The sequence below is a fragment of the Felis catus genome, chromosome C1 (assembly GCF_018350175.1).
Source record: "Felis catus isolate Fca126 chromosome C1, F.catus_Fca126_mat1.0, whole genome shotgun sequence".
Taxonomy (NCBI): Eukaryota; Metazoa; Chordata; class Mammalia; order Carnivora; family Felidae; genus Felis; species Felis catus.
Window position 1 is genome coordinate 170974417 of NC_058375.1, and position 19290 is coordinate 170993706.

General features: G+C 36.8%; 1 long non-coding RNA gene across 1 annotated transcript in view; it reads left to right on the forward strand.

The window, feature by feature from the left end:
- Positions 1-471: 471 nt before the first annotated feature.
- The window catches only part of LOC123379198, a 42625-nt gene continuing 23806 nt past the window's right edge, over positions 472-19290 (forward strand). The window contains exon 1 of the long non-coding RNA XR_006583398.1: positions 472-572. This is a non-coding gene — a long non-coding RNA (uncharacterized LOC123379198). The remainder of the gene's footprint in view (positions 573-19290) is intronic.

Here is a 19290-nt window from a genome sequence, read left to right on the forward strand (position 1 = left end):
TTTCATGAAGCTTGTTCCTGAGAGATATTTCACCTGACTACTCAGCCAGAACCTTGGCAAGCTTCGGAGAAGCAGTCAAACTTAATTATACTTTTCTTAGAATGGATTTGTTATTATAAAGTATGTTCCAAATTGACAGTGTATAGAGAAACTACAAATTCTGGGGCAATTCTGCCCTTAGTAGGCAGCAGCTTTGGATTGGGCCTCTTTAGTCTGAAATATCTTAATGCCTCTGGATCAATCATTTCTCTCCCAAACCAAATGAATTTATTTGCTGAGTGATGAAATGCCAGGTTTTGTCTTCCTCCTATTTTGATGAGGTGGGATAGACTTCTGGAAGGTATTTTGTCCTGTTGTTTCTTTTCTGTGTCCCTAGAACCAGCACCTCGTCTGCTAACTCTTTTTTGGGCCCTTCTCTATAGTTCTTTCATTCCAAGGCTCACACAGGCTCCATTGTCTTCTGTCTTGTCTTCCAGAGAGCATTTGGAGGCTTGAGATCTCTCAGACCTGGAAGGACTCTTCCTATAGAAATAATACAGGATGCTCAGTTAAACTAGAACTCTGGATAAACAGTGAGTACTATTTCAGTTTGAGTGTGACCCCAATATTGCAAGGAACATACTTACACTAAAAAAAGTTTTCAGGGGCGCCTGGGTGGCGCAGTCAGTTAAGCGTCCGACTTCAGCCAGGTCACGATCTCGCGGTCCGTGAGTTCGAGCCCCGCATGGGGCTCTGGGCTGATGGCTCAGAGCCTGGAGCCTGTTTCCGATTCTGTGTCTCCCTCTCTCTCTGCCCCTCGCCCGTTCATGCTCTGTCTCTCTCTGTCCCAAAAATAAATAAACGTTGAAAAAAAAATTAAAAAATAAATAAATAAACGTTAAAAAAAAGTTTTCATAGTTTTAAATACTAAATTAAAATTTAGCTGGTATCTTGAATTTTTATTTCCTAAATCTGCCAGTTCTCCCCTTCCCTTCAACCAGAATATCCAAACAAAGACAAAAACGAAAACAAAACCCAAAACACACCACTTAAATCATCTGACCTAGGCATATGCTACTTTCAGCTTTTCTAGTTTTAGAGTCCCTGCACAACCTTTACAAAAGTATCCTGATGGTATCTGTTCATAAATATGGGAATAGGAGGAGAGGGACAACCTCCTTTCTATCTTCTGACTGAAGTGATTGAATCCTAGTAAGGTATAATCCTTTACTGCTCTTTTGCCTGTTGTAGATTTCTCTCATGCATTTGCTCCTTTCCTTGTACTGTGCTTAATTATGTGTCCTTGACCCTCCTGACCTATTGGAAACCTCTTTGGGAAGAAGGCTGAGAGTAAAGCATTGAGTAGGATAGGACAGTAAGCCTATAGAGGGACTGGGTATGAACTGTGAGTATGGAAGTTACGGAGACAGTACCACGCTTTCTTCCTAAAGTCATTTTATTTGGGTGGTGGGCTGGGTTTATATATCTCTTGTAATACAAGAAGTGATAAAATGAAGTAGTGTATTAAGCAGATCTATCTGTAAAATACAGGTGAATTTGAATCTATGTCTGGATTCAAAACAAACACTAGTATTTGGGTAGTAAAAACAGGGTTTTCAGTGGCTGTGAGTCGTTTCTTCATTGGCAAGGGAAATAAATTTGGAGTTTTAAAATACCCAGCTTTGAATAAATGACCATAATAGAGATGTACACAACACAACATCTTTTAAAAAATGTTTAAAGGACAGGAACTTGTGCTTAATAGTGTATCATGAGATTTATACTTCAATCTGTGGAAGCACCCTTCCTTTTTATTTTTCAATACACTCCAATGAAAGATTTCAATAAAAAATCCAGTGGGACTACATGATAGGGTCATTTTGATGTCATTATGTTCTGACATTATCTGGGAAAGTAATTTAAAGTATTTCATTAGACAAATGCCTTGATGAGATTACAAATAGTTTGAAAGGGCGATACATTACATTAAAAAAAATCAGTACAAGGATATTGAGATAGAATTATGATAATGCAAGTTACCTTCACTTGAAAAAAAGTGCTCCTTTCAAGAAAATGCAGTTCTTATTTCACAATTAAATTTATGATAATTGGAATTATAGTATTAAAAGTGATAATATATTTACTTGGCACCAGTCAGCCAACTCTTCAGCATTAAAGTCAAGCAGAAAATGGAATAATTGTCAATGGCCATTTAGACCAAAAAGCTGCCTTTATTTGAGTTAATTATTCAGATCAAATAAAAGAACCAAAGTCAGTCATCACTGGATAGTTTTACAGGAATGCTGTCTGCCCTTTGCAGACCTTCCACAAAAGCCAATGGCTCAATCAGATGCCTAATAAGCTTCAGATAACATCTCAACTTCAGGACCTTATCTAAAGTAGCTGCATTTTTGTCATTTGTCTACCAAGTACCAGCAATTGAACTTGAGTCAACTGAAGAGATACAAAAATAAATAATTTATGAGTGATTTGGCACCCTCAGAACAAGTAGTGCACATTGTTTTATTGTCTCTGGCTCTAACATGAGGCCTAAAGCAGCGTTTTTCAAACTTGAATGTGCTGAACCATCTCCAGGATGCCTGCAGACATCCTTGGGAGATTTCCTCCGAGATCTGCGTTCCTGTTCTAGAATTTTAACTTTTAACAAATATCCTAGATGATTCTGATGCTTATGGTCTAAAGATCTTACTTTGAGAAACACTGACATACTTTCAGTTGTTTGCTACATTTGCCATTCTTCCTTGCCTCTACTTAAGCCCTGAAGAGTATAAGACAGACATAACCTGGGTGTAGGATGTGGGGTCAGAACACATTGCATTTCATTATGATCTCTCCCATTCCATCCAATTCCAAAACTTCAGCAAATATTCATTAGGCCATGGAGTGGGGATAGGGAATATCCTAAGGGGAGAGACCATGTACTTGAACATAAAAATGTGTTTGGCTATTAAGGAATTGGTAAACCTTGCAATTTCTGTATAATAAGGTAACATAAAGAAAGGGAATCTATTTTGTTCTCTCATGTGTCCCAGGCACTTAGCATACTGCCTATCACCTCACACATGCTCAATAAATATTTGCTGAATGTTTAATGAATGAATAACAAAGCAAAGTGAAATTAGATGATGTAAATATGTAAGCAACATTATAGAGGTATATGGAGCAGGGTAAGAGATTAATTATGGGGTTACTGATATTTTCTACAATAGTTTTATCCCTATAATATGCTTCCCTCCAAATGCCACCCCTCATGCCTCTCATGTTACTCATGGAATATGATCTTATCAGCTTATAGAATTTTTAGTGAGAATATTCTGATCTAGGCCTTCAAAACGGGCAGTGTAGAAGAATGGATTGGTCATTAGAGCTGTGGCCTAATCTCAGATTCACCAGCGAGTAACCATGTGGCAAGGAGTCCTAATTTCCCTGGTTGGTGGATTTGGATGGATGATACAACCTGCCTGATTCACAGAAATGGTATATGGTTGTTGAGAACATAGTGAGGGAAGTACTTCAATGCTTGAGAGAAAAATGAGATATAAAATTAGGAGTTCCTAGGTTACCTTCATTATTCAGTACATGCACTTTCCTTAGAGCAAGACTACACAAAGGTTTTTCTAAGGTGAACATGTCGCTCATTTCCCTCCATGATGTTTTCTAGCTGCTCAAGGCCTTCCCATTATGCTACTTCCTCTTTCTTGGGAGTAACTTCCAAATTCCACCCTTTTTAAAAACTCTTAGAACCCATTCTGTTGAAGCAATGTTTTTATCTAGGGTTAAAAAACAAACTATATGAAAATTTTAGTGAGTAATTACACTTTTATAGATCATTCTACTTACCTGCTTTCAATTTTAATAGATATTTTCAATTAGAATTTAATAGAAATGACTCTAATTATAGAAATTTCTGGTACTGTGGAAGATGAAAGGAATACGTTTTTGTAGGTAGACCTCTTTAGTGTTCTCAAATTATCTAATTTATTTATTTATTCATTTAAAAATGTATGTGAGTAACTGTGCCAGGCTCTACTTTAGGAGCTGGCATGTGTCTATGAATAATACAAGTAAATTCTGGCTTTCATGGAGCTTACATTCAATAAATAAGGAAGAAGGTAAGCAAAATATTGGCCAACAACAAGTACTCTGCAGAATTTAAGCAGACTGGTGTAATAGAGAATGATAGGGTGCTTATTTTATGCTCTGTGGTCACAAAATCTCTCAGAAAAGCTGACATTTATACTGAGGAGATACCAGCCAGGTAAAGATCCAACTGTGTGCTTGATGGGCAGGTTGGGGAAATAGTGAAGTTGAAGGGGAGAGTGATATGAGACCAGACTGGATAGGTAATCTTAGTCTAGGTTGTGTAGGGGTTTGTAAACTGCTTGAAATTGTTTGGGTCTTATTTATTTATTTTTAAAAGTTTTTAAAATTTATTTTGAGAGAGAGCACAATCATGGGAGGGGCAGAGAGAGTGGGAGAGAGAGAATCCTAAGCAGGCTCCACACCACCAGCTCAGAGCCAGATGTGGGGCTTGAACTTACGAACTGTGAGATCATGACCTGTGCCGAAACCAAGAGTCAGGAGCTTAACTGACTGAGCCATCCAGGAGCTCTTGTTTGGGTTTTATTTTAAGTGCAATGAAAAGATGTTGGAGTTTTTAAACAGGAGAGTGTGTTATATTTTTAAAAGATCAATCTGGCTTCTGTGAGGAGAATGGCTTGTGAGAGGCCAAGAGAGGAAGCTGGGACATATGCTGGGAGGCTACTACACCATCTGGATAAACGGTGGCTTTAGTGGAATGGAAAAAAGTGGTCAGATTTATTATATATCTATTTGGTGATAGAGTTAATGGAGCTTGTTTATGAGTTAAATGTGGTACTCAAGGAAAAGAGATAACATATACCGTGCCTTCATATGATACTGTTTCTGTCTAGGAACAATTAAGGTAACTTTGGGAAATAATTTAAATTATTTTTGGTGATTTTGGTTACTTTTTGGTTAAGCAAGTTATTTTACCACCTGGGCACTTTATTAGTCTGGGTGGGTTGCTATACACTGGGTGGCTTAACATTTATTTCTTACAGCTCTGGAGGCTGAGAAGTCCAAGATCAAGGTGCTAGCTGATTTGGTTCTTGGTGAGAGCCTTGTCCTTGGCTTGCAGACGCTGCCTTCTATCTCTTTCTCTTCCTTTAAGGGTACTAATCCCACATGAGGGCCCCACTCTTATGACCTCTAATCCTAATTACCTCCCAAAGGCCCCATTTCACAATGCCATCACACTGCCGGTTAGGGCTTCAACATAAGAACTTTCGGGGAATACAATTCACACAGTGGGAACATAAAGATGATCAAAACTGGGTATGTCCTGCTCAAATCAGAACTCCTGGCCAATTATTCTTGGTAGATTGCTAGCAAAGATTATATTAGAATACACGCACAAGATTGTTGTTTATTGTTTTCTGTTGTATGTCTTCTTATCTGATGTTATTTAAATTGGATAGATTATTTCTGAGAACTCTCCAATCTGAGATTCATGATTTCATGAAATTTCTGTCATCACTAGAAATATAAATTATTTTTATAGACTGTTGACAGTCAGATTTAACACCATAAACCTTTTGAACAATTAGAGAAAGAGGAGAAAATGGTCACAGGACACCATTTATGAATTCTGCCTTCACAATTTTGCATACCTCTCCCGGAATTTATGATATGCTGCATGAAATAGCCCTAACTTCTAAAACCTTTTCTAACCTAAAATAGATAGAAACAGTGAAGGTCAGATAAAGACCCTGCAGTCTGATTTCCCCTTCTGTATCTGCCACATCTTCAGCTGATAATAGATGGCTGCACAGAGGCACAGGCTTCTAATGCTTTCCTCTCCTCTGCCATCAGGGAAAAAAAGATTAGCTGAGATCAGTTACCCAGAGCTGAAAGTCAGAGAGAGTGATGAAAAAGATGGGCAGAAAGAAGGGATCAGATTTCAATTGGATATATTCAAAATAGCAGTCAGCTGACAAGCACCCTCTTCTACTTAAGGGCTTTGTAGAAACTGGTAATGATGCCATTAGTAATTTTTAGAACAGAAATCTTAACTTCAACATACTGTATTTATTTATTGAGCTGGATAGTTGAGACTATGTTTAGCGATTCATCAAAAATTCACACATTAGTCATGAATGTCAGTTTCCTACTTCTCTGTTTCTTCAGTAATCAGCTGTTTTCACATATCTCTTCCTTCTCCTGCTCCATCAGGCTTAGCATCCTGCCTGTGAGCCCTGCCCCAGCTCTGTCTGCAGTGGCAAGAAATGGTGCAGAGCGATTCAGAGATCTTCTGTTGGCAATGGTCCCACTTTACCTCTGACCTTATATTGAAGGAGAAAATGACATTTTCTTGTCGCAGCACCTGGAATTGCAATGTACAAATGTTTCATAGAGCTGGGTGTGATGGGAAGACTGGCGGGGAAGAAACCGTTCAGAGGTTTGGTTGGAAAGCTAGGAAAAGGAAATAATCAAAATAGGAAATGGGTCTGGCAGGAAAAACAAAAAGCATGGGGAATGAAGGTAAACACAGAAAAACAAGAAAGTAAGATTCTCCCGTTCCTCTTCCCAGTCTTCCAACTGGAATGGACTGTGTGTGATATACTCAGTGAACACAGTGGCTTAGATACAGCTGATAGAAATGCAAAACCCATGAGGCAGTTGTAGTGGCAAAAAATAGCATGTAAAAGACCCACTCATCTTGTCTTCAGCCACCTCAAGTAGGGCCAAGGAGGGAGAAGAGAGGGATTTGTCAGTTTATGGTACCAAATAGTGATAAAATGTTACATTTTGTGTTTGTTTCAGTTAACCTTATTAAAGTTTTTTAGTCTCAAAAGTACTTAAAAGGTATTTCTGTGGAACATGAATATGATTTGTTTTAATGTAATAGGTATTCCTGGCTATAGTACATGTTAAATGCAGTATTCCCTAAGATTCTTTCTTCAGCCATTTGCTCTATGCATGTTCCCTGGGTGGCAACATTTGCCAGTGATTTCGGTTATTACCTTTTTTTTCCCGTAAAAGTCAAAGATCTTTACTTATTTCTTCAGCTTTATTGAGATGTAACTGACATAAAATTGTAATAAATTGAAAAATATACAATGTGATATATGACAGTGTGAAAGGATTCTACCCATTGAGTTAATTAACACACTAGTCACTTCACCTTTTTTGCAGGGGAGGGAGCATTTAAATTCTTTTCTCTTAGCAAATTTCAATCACATCTTAGAATGTTATCAACTATAGTGACCATGTTATGCATTACATGCTCAGCACTAATTCATCTTATAACTGAAAGTTTTACCAGCCTGTCTCTACTTTCTCTACCCTCTAGACCCAGGCAACCAGCATACCAGCATTCTACTCTGTTTCTATGAGTTTGACCTTTTTTTTTTTTTTTTTGATTCCACGTATATGATACCATGCAGTATGTGTTATTTCTCTGTCTGGCTTTCTTTACTTAGCAAAATATCCTCCAGTTTTCTCCATGTTGTTGCAAATGACAGGATTTCCTTTTTTAAATAGCTAAATAATATTTCATTGTGTATATATATATATCACATTTTCTTGACCCATTCATCCATTGATGGACACTTAGATTGTTTCCATTCCTTGGATATTGTTAACATACAGCAATGAACAGAAGAGAGCAGATACCTTTTCCAGATCCTGATTTCATTCATTTGAATATATACCCAGAAGTGGAATTGCTGGATCATATAGTAGTTTCATTTTTAACTTGTTGAGGAATCTCTTACTGTTTTCCATTTTGAACATTCCCATTTACATTGCCACCAACAGTTAGCATATTATCTCCTGCCTTTTTTGCTAATATTCTTTTTTTTTTAATGTTTATTTATTCTTGAGAGACAGAGAGACAGAGCATGAGTAGGGGAGGAGCAGAGAGAGAGGGAGACACAGAATCTGAAGCAGGCTCCAGGCTCTGAGCTGTCAGCACATAACCAGATTGGGGGGCTTGAACTCATAAACTGAGATCATGACCTGAGCTGAAGTCAGATATTTAAGTGACTGAGCCACCCAGGCGCCCCAGCTAATAGAGATTCTGACAGGTCTGAGGTGGTAGCTCATTGTGGTTTTGATTTGCATTTTCCTAATACTTTGTGATATTGAGGACCTTTGTTTGTGCTTGCTGGCTATTTGCATGTCTTCTTGGAAGATATCTGTCATGTCCTTTGCCTGTTTTTCAACTGGAATTTTTTTTTTTTGCTATTAAGTTGTGTAAGTTCCTTGTATATTTTCATTATTAACCTCTTATCAGATATACAGTTTGCAAATATTCTCTCCCACACAGTAGGTTGTCTTTTTATTTTGTTTATGTTTTCTTTGCTGTGCAGAAGCTGTTTAGTTGGATGCAGTCCCACCTATTTATTTTTCCATTTGTTACCTTTGCTTTAGGTGTCAAATCCAAAAAAAGTCATGGGCAAGACCAAAGTCAAGGAGCTTACCCACGATGTTTCCTTGGAGTTTTATGTTTCAAGCCTGGCATCCAAGTCTTTTATCTGTTTTGAGTTGACTTTTTGTATGGTGTGAGATAGTGGTACAGTTTCATTCTTTTGCATGTGGCTGCCCAGTTTTCCCAACACCACTTATTGAAGAGACTGTTCTTTTCCCATTGTATATTCTTGGCTCCTTTGTCAAAAATTAATTGGGTATATCTGCATGCGATTATTTCTGGGCTTTCTATTCTGTTTTATTGATATATGTATCTGTTTTTATGCCAATATCAGACTGTTTTGATTGCTCGAATTTTGTAATATAGTTTGAAATTAGGAAGTGTGATATCTGTCACTTTGTTCTTCTTTCTAAGATTGCTTTGATTATTTAGATTCTTTTACAGTTACACACAAATTTTAGGATTGTTTTCTATTTATGTGAAAAGTGCCATTGTGATCTTGATTGGAATTGCATTGAATATGTGTATTACTTTGGTAGTATGAGCATTTGAAAAATACAAATTATTCTGATCTATGAAAATGAGATATCTTACCATATATTTGTGTTTTCTTCAGTTCTTTTATCAATGTCTTATAGTTTTCAGATCTTTCACCTCCTTGGTTAAATTTATTCCTAAATTTTTTTATTCTCTTTGATGCTAATATAAGTGGATTGTTTTCTTAATTTCTATTTCTGATGGTTCATTGTTAGTGTATAGAAACACAACTGGTTTTTTTTTTAATTTTATTTTTTAAAATTTACATCCAAATTAGTTAGCATATAGTGCAACAATGATTTCAGGAGTAGATTCCTTAATACCCTTACCCATTTAGCCATTTCCCCCTCCCACAACCCCTCCAGTAACCCTCTGTTTGTTCTCCATATTTAAGAGTCTCTTATGTTTTGTTCCCCTCCCTGTTTTTATCTTATTTTTGTTTCCCTTCCCTTATGTTCATCTGTTTTGTCTCTTAAAGTCCTCATATGAGTGAAGTCATATGATTTTTGTCTTTCTCTGACTAATTTCACTTACCATAATACTCTCTAGTTTCATCCATGTAGTTGCAAATGACAAGATTTCATTCTTTTTGATTACCGAGTAATACTCCATTGTATATATATACCATATATTCTTTATCCATTCATCCATCGATGGACATTTGGGCTCTTTCCATACTTTGGCTATTGTTGATAGTGCTGCTGTAAACATTGGGGTGCATGTGTCCCTTTGAAACAGCACACCTGTATCCCTTGGATAAATACCTAGTAGTGCAATTGCTGAGTCGTAGGGTAGTTCTATTTTTAGTTTTTCGAGGAACCTCCATATTATTTTCCAGAGTGGCTACACCAGCTTGCATTCCCTACAACGATGCAAAAGAGATCCTCTTTCTCCGCATCCTCGCCAACATCTCTTGTTGCCTGAGTTGTTAATGTTAGCCATTCTGACAGGTGTCAGGTGGTATCTCATTGTGGTTTTGATTTGTATTTCCCTGATGATGAGTGATGTTGAGCATTTTGTCATGTGTTGGTTGGCCATCTGGATGTCTTCTTTGGAGAAGTGTCTATTCATGTCTTTTGCCCATTTCTTCACTGGATGATTTGTTTTTTTGGGTGTTGAGTTTGATAAGTTCTTTATAGATTTTGGAAACTAACCCTTTATCTGATATGTCGGTTGCAAATGTCTTCTTCCATTCTGTGGGTTGCCTTTTAGTTTTACTGATTGTTTCCTTCACTGTGCAGAAGCTTTTTATTTTGATGAGGTCCCAGTAGTTCATTTTTGCTTTTGTTTCCCTTGCCTCTGGAGACATGTTGAGTAAGAAGCTGCTGTGGCCAAGATCAAAGAGGTTTTTGCCTGCTTTCTCCTTGTGGATTTTGATGGCTTCCTGTCTTACATTGAGGTCTTTCATCCATTTTTGAGTTTATTTTCGTGTATAGTGTAAGAAAGTGGTCCAGGTTCATTCTTCTGCATGTCACTGTCCAGTTTTCCCAGCTCCACTTGCTGAAGAGACTGTCTTTATTCCATTGGATATTCTTTCCTGCTTTGTCAAAGATTAGTTGGCCATACGTTTGTGGGTCCATTTTTGTGCTCTCTATTCTCTTTCATTGATCTGTCTGTTCTTATGCCAGTACCATACTGTCTTGATGATTGCAGCTTTGTAGTATAGCTTGAAGTCTGGGATTGTGATGCCTCCTGCATTGTTTTTCCTTTTCAAGATTGCTTTGGCTATTCAGGGTCTTTTCTGGTTCCATACAAATTTTAGGATTGTTTGTTCTAGCTGTGTGAAGAATGCTGGTGTTATTTTGACAGGGATTGCATTGAATATGTAGATTGCTTTGGGTAGTATTGACATTTTAACAATGTTTGTTTTTCCTATCAGGAGCATGGAATCTTTTTCCATTTTTTTTGTGTCTTCAATTTCTTTCATAAGCATTCTATAGTTTTCAGTGTATAGATTTTTCACCTCTTTGGTTAGATTTATTGCTAGGTATTTTATGGTTTTTGGTGTAATTGTAAATAGGATCGACTTTTTGATTTCTCTTTCTGTTGCTTCATTGTTGGTGAATAGGAATACAACCAATTTCCGTGCATTGATTTTATATCGTGCAACTTTGCTGAATTCATGAATCAGTTCTAGCACTTTTTTTGTGGAATTTTTTGGGTTTTCCATATAGAGTATCATGTTCTGCGAAGAGTGAAAGTTTGACCTCCTCCTGGCCAATTTGGATGTCTTTTATTTTTTTGCGTTGTCTGATTGCAGAGGCTAAGACTTCCAATACTATGTTGAATAACACTGGCGAGAGTGGACATCCTGTCTTATTCCTGACCTTAGGAGGAAGGCTGTCAGTTTTTCCCCATTGAGGATGATATTAGTGTTGGGTTGTTCGTATATGGCTTTTATGATCTCGAGGTATGATCCTTCTATCCCTACTTTTTTTGAGGGTTTTTATCAAGAAAGTATGCTGTATTTTGTAAAATGCTTTCTCTGCATCTATTGAGAAGATCACATGGCTCTTGTCATTTCTTTTATTGATGTGATGAATCACGTTAATTTTTTCGCGGATATTCTCTGCATCTATTGAGAAGATCATATGGTTCTTGTCCTTTCTTTTATTGATGTGATGAATCACGTTAATTGTTTTGCGGATATTCACATCTGATTTTTTTTTGTTGATTTTTGTATCCTGCAACTTTACTGAATTTGTTAGTTCTAATAGTTTGTGTGTGTGCGTGTGCATACAGTTTTCTATATATAATGTCATGCCATCCATAAACAGACTTTTAGTTCTTCCTTTCTTATTTGGGTGCCTTCTATTTCTTTGTGTTGCCTAATTTCTGTGCCTAAGACTTCTACCTCTATGTTTAACAAAAGTGGCAAGAGAGGGCATCCTTTTTTTCCCCCCAGATCTTGAGGAAAAACTTAAAACTTTTCATCATTGAGTATGATGTTACATGTGGGCCTGTTGTATATGGCATTTATTATGTTGAGGTACATTCTTTCTGTACCCAGTCTGTTGAGTTTTTTTTTTTTTTTATCATGAAAGGATGTTAAATTTTGTCAAATGCTTTTTCTACATCTATTGAGATGATCATATGCCTTTTATTCTTCATTTTGTTATTGTGGTGTATCTTATTAATTGATTTGTAGATGTTAAACCATCCTTGTATCCCTGGAACAAATGCCGCTTGATCATGGTTAATGATCCTTTTTTTAAATGGTTATTTATTTCTGGAGAGAGAGATACAGAGAGTGTGCATGTGAGCCAGAGAGAGGCAGAGAGAGAGGGAGACAGAGAATCCCCTAGCAGGCTCCACGTTCTCAGTGCAGACCCTGACAGGGCTTGAACTCACCAACTGTGAGATCATGACCTGAGCCAAAATCAGGAATCAGATGCTTAATTGGCTGAGCCACTCAGGTGCCCCTGTGATCCTTTTAATGCATTGTTGAATTTGGTTTGCTAATATTTTGTTGAGGATTTTTGCATTTATGTTCATTAAGGATTTTGGCCTATAATTTTTCTTATAGTGTCCTTGTCTGGCTTTAGTATGAGGGTAATGCTGGCCTTGAGATTCTCCCTTAAATGTTTGGTAGAATTCACTAGTGAAGCCATCTGGTCCTGGACTTTGCTTTTGGAGACGATTTTGTTGCTGATTCAATGTCCTTAGTAGTAATTAGTCTGTTTGGATTTTCTTTTTCTTCATGATTCAGTCTGGGTAAGTAGTATCTTTCTAGAAATTTATCCATTTCTTCTAGGTTATCTAATTGGTTGGCATATAGTTTGTTGGCATGTGGTTGTTCATAGTAATTTCTTATAATCCTTACTGTTTTTAAGTTATCAATTGTAATGTCTCATTTTATTTATTTGAGCCTTCTGTTTTTTACTTAGTGTAGCTACAATTTTGCCATTTTTGTTTATGTTTTCAAAATAACAGCTCTTTCTTGATCTTTAAAAAAATTTTTTTTTAGCCTCTATTTCATTTATATCTGCTGTGGTGTTTGTTATTTCCTTTCTTCTACTAACTTTGGGCTTAATTTGACCTTCTTTTTCTATTTCCTTCAGCTGTAAAGTTAGGTTGTTTATTTGAGATCTTTCTTCTTTTTAAAATTTAGGCATTTATCAGTACATATTTCTCTTAGAACTGCTTTGCAGCATCACATACGTTTTGGTATACTATATTTCCATTTTCATTTGTCTCAGGATACAGTTTTATTAATGTTTTGACTTTTTCTTTGACTCACTGGTTGTGCAGGAACATGTTTAATCTCCACATATTTGTAAATTTTCCAAGTTTCTTCTTGCGATTGATTTCTAGTTTCATTCCATTGTGGTCATAAAATATGCTTGATATGATTTCAGTGTTCTTAATTTTTTTTTAAGACTTGTTTTGTGACCTAACATATGCTCTGTTCTGGAGAATGTTCCACGTGTGCTTGAGGAGAATGTGTATTCTGCGGCTTTTGGGCAGAATGTTCTATACATGTATATTAGGTATATCTGATTAGACCTATTATTTACTCCAAAGGATCTGTTAGTGATAATCCAAATTCATGGCAGTCAGTGCCCTTTTTGATGTGAATTTATGGAGCGATAGCTCCCACCTGTCTTCTATCTCTGCTGCCTCAAGTTTGGCTCAACTCACTTCACCATTCTCTCCTTGGTTGTTAGAATTCAAAGAGTGATGGTATCACCTGCTTGGACTGAATAAATGGCCAGGGGTACTTTGTTGATAGCCTTTCAATTCTCCAGACCTATGACTTTGAATAAATGAAGAAATGGGGAGTTTGGGCTTATAGACTGTAAGTCCACCCAGCATCTGAGCATCAGCATCTAAATGCTCTCTCTTCTTTGAATTCATAGTTTAAAGCAATAAAAGCCAGTAAAAGATAAATAATGTGTGAATCTACCATAAGCTGAAATCCATTTCTGCTAACACATGTAGTATTTATGTTATAAAGGATTTTTTGTATGTGTGTACTAGCAATAAGTATCTTACTTAAAATACTTAACTTTAAGAAATCCATCAGCGTGGTCTGAATGGGTAAGGAGTTGATCACATATTAATATCTGAACCTAATATTTTAGCTGTCTGGCCCTGAGCTAAAATAATAGCCTCTTTGGCATTTCTGCTTGGATGTTCCACAGATATTTCACATCACTATATGTGAAAGTGACTTGATCACTGGGTAATGCAGCATTGTGTATCATCTTAGATTTCTATCTCTTACGTATCCCTTAATATCCAGTATCATATCCAATAAATCACTGACTTTAAATGATTTCTTCTTAATAGTTTTTGAATGCTCCTTCACCATTTGCCACCTCAAGCTCTTCAATTTCCATTTTCATTGGCTTAGTTCAATTCTTACTTGTATTACTTCAATAAGCTTCTATTTGGCCTCCTTGTCACCAGTATGATCTTTGTTCCAATGAGATCTGTCTGATAGTTGACAGTATTATATACTAGGAAAGACTGGAATGTTCATGTACATTTTATTTATTTTACTTATACCTACCATGGTTAAAAGCAAATATTTTGGCAATAATTCCTCTAAACATATATATGTGTTTGTATACATGTACATGGGATGTATGGAGTTTATCAGTATAAATGTGAACTTGTATTAAATTTTGGCATATTTGGTATTAAATAAACATTTTATTTTTTTTCGTGAACAAATGCACCAGTGTCTGAAGCTATAATTTTAAGGTAAAAGAAAAATGTGACTATAATTGAATTCTACATGGTACTTGGACATAATTTTGTAATTTTAGTTTCAGTGTACATTATTACTTAAAATAGTGTATGAGTAAGGGTGCCTGGTGGGCTCAATTGGTAGAGCATATAAGTCTTGATCTCTGGGTGGTGAGTTTTAGCCCCATGTTGTATATAGAGATTACTTAAAAATAAAATTGTAAAAAAGTAAAATAGTAAAATAGTATATAAGCAATCTCTCACATTTATGCCATGAGTCTATAATATAGGAAGGATGAGATTTAGTAATTAAAATATTATCATTAATAACACCCATTTCTTTTTTTTTTATTTTAGAGAAGCAGAGAAAGAGAGAGAGAGTGAGTGGGAGAGAAGAGCACAAGGAGAGAGAGAGAGAATCTCACACAGGCTCCATGCTCATCCTGGAGCCCAATGCAGGGCATGATCTATGGCCCTGGGATCATGATCTGAGTCAAAATCAAGAGTCATACACTCAACTGACTAAGCCCCCTAGCACTTATTTCTTAAAAGGATTTCATTTAGTAGAACTTTTAAGTCTTAAAGATTTTCTTTGTCATGGAGACTGTCTTTTAAAATAATTTTCTGAATGGGGTATATAACCTTTGGGCAATCATTCAGTAAATACAGAATTTATATGCAGGATTCTAAGTAGAAGGATTTTTCTACTATACACTGACTGCCTCTCATATGGAAAAACTCAGATAGTTATTTCTCTGTTTCACATATCTTCTATGTACCCCTCCAGTTGTTCTTTTCTCCACCCATTTCCATCCTGGTTTGTTTGTTTTTTTTACCCAGGGGGTGACATGTATAGACTATGGGCTCTGCTGTCTTCTGGCTTCCAAATAGGTCTGGCTACTGGGAGTCCCATCAGGAGATGGGAAGCAGTGACAATGAGGTCAGGGTATTTATCAATTGGTTTCTCTTTGTGAGATTTCCTTTGACTGAAGTTACTGCTCTTCTCATTGAAGATTCCTGCTCTTCTCATGGCTGCTTGCTCCATATCACTCTCTTCTTCTGGGTTCTTTGTTTATTTCATTTTTGTTTGTTTGTTTGTTTATTTATTTATTTATTTATTTATTTATTATTCACTTGTTTATTTTCAGAAGTAGAATTCAGTGATTCATCACTTATATACAACACCCAATGGTCATTGCAACAGGTGCCCTCCCTAATACCCATCACCCATCTAGCCCATCTCCCACCCACCTCCCTCCATCAAGTCTCAATTTGTTCTCTGTCATTAAGCATCTCTTGTGGTTTGTTTCCCTTTATTCTCTTCCCCCACCTCCTCATGTTCATCTATTTTGTTTCTTAAATTCCACATATGAGTGAAATCATATGTTATTTGTCTTTCTTTGAGTGACTTATTTTGCTTAGTATTGTACTCTATAGCTCCATCTATGTTGTTGCAAATGACAAGATTTCATTCTTTTTTATGGCTGAATAATTATAATAATTTCATTTTTTATGGCTGAATAATCATGTATATCACATCTTCTTTATCATTTTAATTATTGATGGCCACTTGGGCTATTTCCATAATTTGGCTAGTATAAATAATGCTACAATAAACATTGGGGTGCATGTATCCCTTTCAATTCATGTTTTTCTATTTTTTGGATAAATACCTGGTAGCGTGATTACTAAATCACAGGGTAGTTCTAATTTTAACTTTTTGAGGAACTTCCATACTGTTTTCCACAGTGGCTGTACCAGTTTGCATTTTTCCTGTTCCTTTTTCTCCACATCTTCACCAGCACTTATTTCCTGTTTTTGATTTCAGCCATTCTGACAGGTACAAGGTGATAGCTCATTGTAGTTTTGATTTGCATTTCCCTAATGATGAGTGATGTTAAGCATCCTTTCATGTGTCTGTTGGCCATCTGGATGTCTTCCTTGGAGAAAAGTCTGTTTATGTCTTCTGCCCATTTTTTAATTGGATTATTTAATTTTTGGGTGTTTTTTTTAATATGAAATTTATTGTCAAATTGGTTTCCATACAACACCCAGTGCTCTTCCCAACAGGTGCCCTCCTCAATACCCATCACCCACCCTCCCCACCCTCCCAACCACCCCATCAACCCTCAGTTTGTTCTCAGTTTTTAAGGGTCTCTTATGTTTTGGCTCCCTCCCTTTCTAACCTCTTTTTTTTTCCTTCCCCTCCCCCGTGGTCTCTCTTAAGTTTCTCAGGATCCACATAAGAGTGAAAACATATGGTATCTGTCTTTCTTTATATGACTTATTTCACTTAGCATAACACTCTCCAGTTCTATCCATGGTGCTACAAAAGGCCATATTTCATTCTTTCTCAATGCCACGTAGTATTCCATTGTGTATATAAACCACAGTTTCTTCATCCATTCATCAGTTGATGGACATTTAGTCTCTTTCCATAATTTGGCTAGTGTTGATGATGCTGCTATAAACATTGGGGTACAAGTGCCCCTATGCACCAGCACTCCTGTATCCCTTGGCTAAATTCCTAGCAGTGCTATTGCTGGGTCATAGGGTAGATCTATTTTTAATTTTCTGAGGAACCTCCACACTGTTTTCCAGAGTGGCTGCACCAGTTTGCATTCCCACCAACAGTGCCAGAGGGTTCCCATTTCTCCACATCTTCGCCAGCATCTATAGTCTCCTGATTTGTTCATTTTGGCCACTCTGACTGGCATGAGGTGGTATCTGAGTGTGGTTTTGATTTGTATTTCCCTGATGAGGAGCGACGTTGAGCATCTTTTCATGTGCCTATTGGCCATCCAGATGTCTTCTTTAGAGAAGTGTCTTTTCATGTTTTCTGCCCATTTCTTCACTGGGTTATTTGTTTTTCGGGTGTGGAGTTTGGTGAGCTCTTTATAGATTTTGGATACTAGCCCTTTGTCCAATATGTCATTTGCAAATATCTTTTCCCATTCTGTTGGTTGCCTTTTAGTTTTATTGATTGTTTCCTTTGCAGTGCAGAAGCTTTTTATCTTCATAAGGTCCCAGTAATTCACTTTTGCTTTTAATTCCCTTACATTTGGAGATGTGTCAAATAAATTGCTGCGGCTAAGGTCAGAGAGGTCTTTTCCTGCTTTCTCCTCTAAGGTTTTGATGGTTTCCTGTCTCACATTCAGGTCCTTTATCCATTTTGAGTTTATTTTTGTGAATGGTGTAAGAAAGTGGTCTAGTTTCAACCTTCTGCATGTTGCTGTCCAGTTCTCCCAGCACCATTTGTTAAAGAGGCTGTCTTTTTTCCATTGGATGTTCTTTCCTGCTTTGTCAAAGATGAGTTGGCCATACGTTTGTGGGTCTAGTTCTGGGGTTTCTATTCTATTCCATTGGTCTATGTGTCTGTTTTTGTGCCAATACCATGCTGTCTTGATGATGACAGCTTTGTAGTAGAGGCTAAAGTCTGGGATTGTGATGCCTCCCGCTTTGGTCTTCTTCTTCAATATAACTTTGGCTATTCGGGGTCTCTTGTGGTTCCATCCAGATTTTAGGATTGCTTGTTCTAGCTTCGAGAAGAATGCTGGTGCAATTTTGATTGGGATTGCATTGAATGTGTAGATAGCTTTGGATGGTATTGACATTTTAACAATATTTATTCTTCTAATCCATGAGCATGGAATGTTTTTCCATTTCTTTATATCTTCTTCAATTTCCTTCATAAGCTTTCTATAGTTTTCAGCATACAGATCTTTTACATCTTTGGTTAGATTTATTCCTAGGTATTTTATGCTTCTTGGTACAATTGTGAATGGGATCAGTTTCTTTATTTGTCTTTCTGTTGCTTCATTGTTAGTGGATAAGAATGCAACTGATTTCTGTACATTGATTTTGTATCCTGCAACTTTGCTTAATTCATGTATCAGTTCTAACAGACTTTTGGTGGATTCTATCAGATTTTCCATGTATAATATCATGTCATCTGCAAAAAGTGAAAGCTTGACTTCATCTTTGCCAATTTTGATGCCTTTGATTTCCTTTTGTTGTCTGATTTCTGATGCTAGCACTTCCAACACTATGTTAAACAACAGCGGTGAGAGTGGGCATCCCTGTCGTGTTTCTGATCTCAGGGGGAAAGCTCTCAGTTTGAGGATGATATTAGCTGTGGGCTTGAGGATGATATTAGCTGTGGGCTTTCATAAGTGGTTTTTATGATGTTTAAGTATGTTCCTTCTATGCTGACTTTCTCGAGGGTTTTTATTTAGAAAGGATGCTGAATTTTGTCAATTCCTTTTTTGCATTGATTGACAGGATCATATGGTTCTTTTTTTTCTTTTATTAATGTGATGTATCACATTGATTGATTTGTGAATGTTGAACCTGCCCTGCAGCCCAGGAATGAATCCCACTTGATCATGGTGAATAATTATTTTTATATACTGTTCAATTTGATTTGCTAGTATCTTATTGAGGATTTTTGCATCCATATTCATCAGGGATATTGGCCTGTAGTTCTCGTTTTTTGCTGGGTCTCTGTCTGGTTTAGGAATAAAAGTAATGCTGGCTTCATAGAATGAGTCTGGATGTTTTCCTTCCCTTTCTATTTTTTGGAAAAGTTTGAGAAGGGTAAGTAT